This window comes from Lactuca saligna, chromosome 1, assembly GCF_052625555.1.
Source record: "Lactuca saligna cultivar CGN05327 chromosome 1, ASM5262555v1, whole genome shotgun sequence".
Taxonomy (NCBI): domain Eukaryota; kingdom Viridiplantae; phylum Streptophyta; class Magnoliopsida; order Asterales; family Asteraceae; genus Lactuca; species Lactuca saligna.
In genome coordinates this window covers 11,896,650-11,904,162 of record NC_136417.1, presented here as the reverse complement: position 1 = coordinate 11,904,162, position 7,513 = coordinate 11,896,650, and positions in this window count along the sequence as shown.

The following is a 7,513-nucleotide window of genomic DNA, read 5'->3' as shown; positions in this document are numbered from 1 at the left end:
AACGAGTCAGGGCATTGACTCGCCGAGTCCTTCCATAGATGAGTCTGGCTCCCGAATCACTGAGTCCACCCATGACTCACAACTCCACTCAGCAAACACGAAAAGGGGGAAAACTCGGGGACTCACGACTCGACTCGCCGAGTCCGATGAACGACTCGCCGAGTCATTCACATTCAATTACTATATACTCGATTTTTCTTGAATCCAACTTATGCCATACATAGATCTGAGTTCTTAGGGTAGGTTTTACACGTAAAGTTTCTAACTTTATGTGTAAAAATGCATAGAATGGGGATTGAAGGCCAAATAAGGGCTAAAATAGTAGATCTAGAACATTCAAGCAATATGCTTCCATGAAGGCCCTGAATCCGAGCTTCTGGAGCTCAAACATGCCTAGATCTAGAGGTTACACAACTCATTACAAACCCTAATCCATACTCAAGCTTGGAAATGGTTCAAGAAGGACTTTAATGGTGCTCTAAGGGACTTTAAGCATAAAAACATAAGGAACTGAGTTATACCTCAATGAATCACTGAAATATCACCAAGATATTTGACCTCCTTCTCCTCCTCTTGATCTACTCTTCTTCTTCTCTCAAAATCTTCAAGAAATCACACCAAAACACTTCAATCTCACAAGAAAAAGGGGTTAGGGTGATATAGGGAGCTCTGAGGGTGAAGGAGTTGGGCTTGGGGCGCATAAGGTTGGTTTAAATAAGGTGCAAACCCTTGAAATTAGGGTTTCATCCAAACAGCGGGGACTCGCCGAGTCCAGAATGTGGACTCGCCGAGTCGTCAACTTAAACGTGTTCAATGTCGCGTCACTACTCGGCGAGTCGGGCCTACAACTCGCCAAGTCCAAGGCTAAAAATTTAAATCACTTACATAGATTATACGTACCAGAAACCAGGTGCTACAATTCACCAACTTCACCTAAAGTCGTCTGCATAGACAAGGTGCCTAAGTCGACAACCAAAGTAAAATCAGTTGATTGAGTGTTGTTCAAAACATCTATCTCATTCACAACACCGATACTTGGATAATTCCAAAGTTTTCGATGATGAACCTCTTCCACAACTCTCTGGTTATTGTTTTGAGTCGGATCTTGGAGATAAAAATACTAGTTTAGCTTGTGTGGCTAAGATGTATTGTTAATCATCATACCACGTTTTACCGACATACCATTCATGACTGGTATCGATAAAAGTCATATTATTTATAGTCTTTAAACGTCCATTACGTAATAATTCATGGAACCATTTACCACGAAAGAGTACAACTGATTTATCATATAAATAATGCAACTATATGATCTCCTCTAATTGACCATAGAATGGTGTAACGTCTTCTCTGAATGTAACAACAACACTCTTTTGGCTTTGTTTCTAACATAATTTTTAAGTTTTTTCATATATCTTTCAAAAGGATACATCCATCTCATGTGTACAGGCCCTCCAAGAATGGCTTCATCAGGTAAATGAAGAATATGATGAATCATTATGTCGAAAAATGCTGGAGGATATATCAACTCAAGATTGCATAAGATCTTCACCACTTCTGTTCTGGAATTTCCCACGTCGTTAACATCCAATGACTGTGCACAAATTTTTTAAAGAATGTACACATGTAAATTATTGTTCTTGAAACATTTGCTGGGAGACATGCTTGAACCCCTATAGGTAGCAATCGTTGCATGAGGACGTCATGATCGTGAGACTTCAACCCAACCAAAATTGATTCAGTATCATTAACCTTCTTCTTAAAGTTCGATTCAAAACCATCAGGTAGTCTCACTCCTTTAATCAAGCACATCAAACATTTGATTACTTGTTGGAATGTTTATTGGAGTCGAATTGTAGCCCAAATTTGAAACAGGACGTTTCTCACCGTGATGAATCCATATAGTATACGATTTTAGAAACCCATGGTCATGTTTGTGGGCATAAACCGTACTCAACAACTGTCGATACATATTCACACACTTTATGCACGGACACCACACTTTGTCTTCAGAGTCAACATGTTTTGTAGCAATCTCCATAAAGCTTTTAAGACCTTCCAAGAATTTTTGGGACGTTCGGTTTTCACGAATCCAACTCTTATCGATCGTCATTACTGTTTCATTATCAGAAATTATATTTTATACATAGTTAAAAATCAATGAGTCAATGTACTTTTATAGAAATGTTCCTTTATTAGTTTGTTTAAAGCATTTTATTTTCACTTCTCTTTCATATTTATAGTATATATACATCTTATTTTTTACAATTATAGCATTGTACTTTTAATATTATTTTATTTTTTTGTTTTATTATAGCATCGTACTTTTAACAGCAATGTACTTTTATTATTTTGTTTTATGTTATAACTATAAAATAGAAATAAACATAAAATAATTTAATAAACAAGCTAAAAAAATGAAAATAAAATACTTTAATAAACGAGCTAAAAAGTGTATGTTGCTATTAATAACATTTGTAATTTAAATTTTTCTTACTTAATAAACTTTGTTCTCAATTAACGTACTTTTATTAGTTTAAATATTTTTATATTTTGTTTTATGTTTCTATTAATAACATTTGTTCTTAATAAATGTATTCTTATTAGTTTAAATATTTTTATATTTTGTTTTATAGTGCTATTATTAACGTTTTCTCTTAATGACAAATATTTTAACTTAAAAATTAACCACTTTATCACTTTATTCACTCAAGCTAATAAACTAAACAAGTAACACAACATATCAATTACATTTTATACATTAAATTTCATATCAACCTAAACAAAGATCACAGTCATACATATTTCACAATCATACAAAATTTCGATTTCATATAAACCTAAACAAGTAAATTAATATTGTATACATACAATTTCAATTTCATATGTAGCTAAACAAATTTGAATTTCATATAATATTTTAACCACAATTTCAATTTCATATAACATTAACCATGTAAATTAACATTTATACATACAACTTCAATTTCATATAAACCTAAACAAACAAACAACGTACATATACCAAACAAAAAGCACAATATACCAAACAAACAATACAATCATAATATACCAAAGAAACAACACAATTCTATAATCATAGGAGGATCAATTTCAATTTTAATTTCATAAGAACTTATACATATATACAATTTCAATTTCAATAAAAAAGAACTAACCTGTTGTTTCGTTCTTCTTGTTGTGATGCACGAATTTTGATTGTCAAAGTTGTTAGTGACACTCCGGTGGTGGCTGGTGGCCACGGGAAATACACAAATTCAAAAGAAAAAAAAATCAAAAAAACCACCACATTTCTTAACTCTTTGGCAGTGAACGAGATAAGTGTGACATCCCCATTTTCACAGCCAGAAAAGACTGATTTTGTTTATGCTTTATAAAAATCAGAGTTCTTCTTTTAATAAAAATGTTGCGGAATTTGTTCCCAGAAAAACATGATAAATACGTTATTAAAACATTTCCGAAGAAACGTACTTTATTCATTTTAAAACGTTTGGGATGTTATCGTCAATACAAGAACATAAGCATAAACAGAACTTACATTTATTCACACTAGTGATCTACATCTCTTTAAATCTCTCAGTGTAAAGTGACTTCGTATCAACACCTGTGATATAAATAAACTGAGTGGGTCAGGTTGGGAAACCTGATGAGTACATAGGGTTTTCAACCCAAAATAATATACTTATTATGTTTAAACAATCAAACAATCAACCCAATTACCCATCCCCATTATCTTCTTTAGTCTTAAGGATCTACCCTAAGAATCAGCTATTCCTCGTTTATTTATTCCTAAGGATCATCCTAAGGAATCAACACAAAGTCCATCATTACCAAGGCTTATAGAATATATCTGGTGAACACGTAGTCCGAAACAACTGGTAAACACTTAGTTCAAAAGTAACTAGTGAACACACTTAGTTCAAAATACCTAGTGAACACACTCAGTTCAAAGATACGTAGTGAACACACTCAGTTCAAAATACCTAATGAGCACCTAGTTCAAAAATACCTACATGTTACGAACCTGCTATCGTTCCACTGGACCGTCTAGTATCGACCATAGTCGTCATCTATACTCCACTAGATGACTGGATCACTGACAACACTGATGTCTCCCATCGTGTTATCACAAAACAACTATTTCATCTACCCATGTTTTACCCAACACATTTTGTAGATATAAAATACATATACAGTTTAAATCATTTAAAACATGTATAAAAATCTTTTACCCAGCATAGACAGCAAGTATTCAGACAATATGCACACACAGCACGTAATTTATATTAAAATACTTCATATCTATGTGTAAGATGAAAGTAAATTATGCACTCACAACACGTAAATTATATAATAAATACTTCATATCTATGTGTAAGATGAAATGGACCATGCACTCACCTGAGAAGGTGGTGACTCGGTACTCGGACAACGCTTCGTTTACTTTAAAATAATTTCCTTCGACGAAACCTAGTATTATCACCAATAGATTTTAGTCTATTATTCGCCGAGACTAATTAATAGTCTAGCTATTATTACTATTATATAAGCGTTAAAAAAATACTTATATAACCCATAATAATAGCCCAAGTATTTATTATATATTCTTAATAACATTAATATAAATAAATAAAAACTATATGAAAAATAGCGTAGACGTAGCTCACTTACAACGGGTTTTATAGAAAACCAAGATTTTCTTGGAGCAGGGTTTCTGAGCCAAAAAACTCTTCTTCTCGGAACCGTCCCGCCTCGTGCTAGGGAGGTTCCCTAGGCTTTTCGGGGGATTTCGGGGCTAGAGAGAGGTTCTAGAGAGAGAGTAAAGAGAAGAAAGAATGGGAAAGGTGTGAAGAAAATGAGGGGGGAGAGGTGGTATTTATAGGGTGAAAATGGTTGAACTTGGTGCCACATGTCACCATCTAGTGGCAAGACTTGGGGAGAAAGCAATGGGCAAGATTGTGCCACATCACCCATTTTCGCACAGCACACTTCCGACTTCTAAAATCCGTAACTTTCACATACGACCTCCGTTTTTGACGTTCTTTATATCCACGCGTAGCTAAAAATAATATCTACAACTTTCATTTTGACTCCGTCGGCTAATTCTCGACCAATCTTAAATTTAACAGTACGAGGCGTTTAGACTGTTAAATGACCGCGAAGAATTCGTAACTCCTTCATACGGACTCCGTTTTTGTCTTTCTTTTTACCTTTGAGTTCCTATTAATGAGATCTTCAACTCTCATTTAGGTCGTATAAGCCAAAAACCGCTCGAACTAAAATTCGAGTTTCGGGCTGTACACTGCTAAGCCGAATCTTAGAAAAATCATAACTTCTTCATACAAACTCAGATTTGGGCATTCTTTTTATGGATTTTCTCGGTTTAACATATTCTACAACTTTCGTTTAGATCACTAAGTCTAAATCTCGCTCTATCTTAAATTCACTTTTTACGCTTCCTGGTGTCGTGTCGGTTCCGTCACGAAACTTCGACGGGTCATAACTTCTTCTTTATAACTCGGATTTCGGCGTTCTTTATATGTACGGAAACCTTGTGACATATACTAAAACTTGGTTCAAATTATTTATTCTAAATAATATTTTGTCGAAAAGTCATTTTCAACCCCTATTATCTCTAAATTGACTAGCTCGGATCTACGGGCGTTACAATTATCTCCCCCTTAGGATGATTACGTCCCAGAATCATCAACAGAACAGGGCAGTATAATGACTCCATACGTTATCTCTTCATCCTAGGTAATAACTGTAACCTCTATGTTGCTTTGAACGGGTATCTAACTCTTGGACTCCTTGATTGCAGGCGGTGCTTGGTCTTGCACCTGCTCATTAGACTTTCAATCATGACCTTCATGTCACAAGCTTATTCTTTATCAGAGAGACCTTCTTCTTCTTAGGATAAGTTAATTTGATTGCTACAATTGATCGAGGTGTCATATTCTAATGACCTATTATCGTACGTAACAACGCTTAGACTCAGGTCTCTTAGAGTCAAATTCCGGAATGAAATATGCCTTCCTTCATGGTATAATGTGATATAATCACATTTTAACATGTAGCATTTCTAGCTACCAACTTTTTTTAACAACGAGCGTGATACTTCTATTGATCGCTTTGATTTCAATCGTTTGGTTTAAGTCGGACGCTACTTCAAACTTGGTTCTTTGAACCACGTAACCTACTCATCGTAGTCGGACTCAATGTGATATGACCACTAGGGTCGGGATAACAACAATTTTCTTAGTCATTACCGAAACAATGGTAACGACATACTTGAATAAAACGAAATCAATTACTAGCTTCTTGGTAACCTTGTGACTTTCCCTGATCCAAGCATGAGTCCTGTGCTTCCGGTAGTATATGCATCTACTACCTTTCACACCTACTCATACTCGTCCCAAGTATTGTCTCACAATTTTCCAAGTCACCATTCAAGAAAATCACATAACAATTTAACACACCAGATAACAAAACGAAGATTTTAATATTTCTTGAAACTATTACATAGGTGTTCAAGTTCACCCTAGACTATGCCTCTAATAGGCTACATCATATGGTTCTATCTCTTTGGCTACCTCATAACTTGATCTTCGGGTATGAATTCCTCATCCTTGGTTCCTCGCATTGTTTTCTGCTTCGTCAAGGATTATGTGGAATGCCCTTGGCCTCGGTGGCGTTTCTGGTCTTGCTACTTTATTTTTCTTTGGGTAATTCCTTGAAAGATGCCCCCCTTCTTTACAATCATAACACAACCTCTTGTTGGATGTACACTCATTGGCGTAATGCCCAGACTTTCCACACTTGAAACATATCACCTCTTCGCCGCATTTTCCAAAGTGTTTCTTCTTGCATTTATCACACCATCTTGCTTCACCTCCTCCTCTAGGCTTCGAGAATTTTCTCTCCTTGTTGGACCTTGAAGATCCTTCAAACTTCTGCTTCTCTCCTGCCTTATCTTTTTCTAGACCCTTTTCCCTTATCTGGGCCTCTACATTCTTAGTTGCCCTAACAGCTGTTTTCAAGGTAGTTGCCATTTTGACCATTGGGCCAAAGTCAGTGGGTAATCCGTTAGCAAACCTATCAATCTTGGAGAGTTCAGTAGGCACCAAGTAGGCGAATAGCTTCATCCTCTCAGTGAATGCGGTGGCATACTCATCAACACTCATCTTCCCTTTCTTCAGGTTCTGAAACTCGTTGTTTAGGTCTATCAGATCTATCTCTGAGCAGTACTGCATTTTTAACTGTTCCAAGAACTCTTCCCATGACATCCTTAAGGCTTCTCCTCGTGGCATCGTATCTGCCAATAGCTTCCACCAGCTCAAAACTCCAGTTTTCAGTTGTCTTACAGCGAAGACGGTCTTCTGTTTCTCGCTACAGTCACAGCTCTCAAACACCATCTCCATCTCGGAGATCCAATCCATAATCATAACAGGCTTTGGGATTCATGAGAGACTTGGTGGTTTCGCACCCAAGC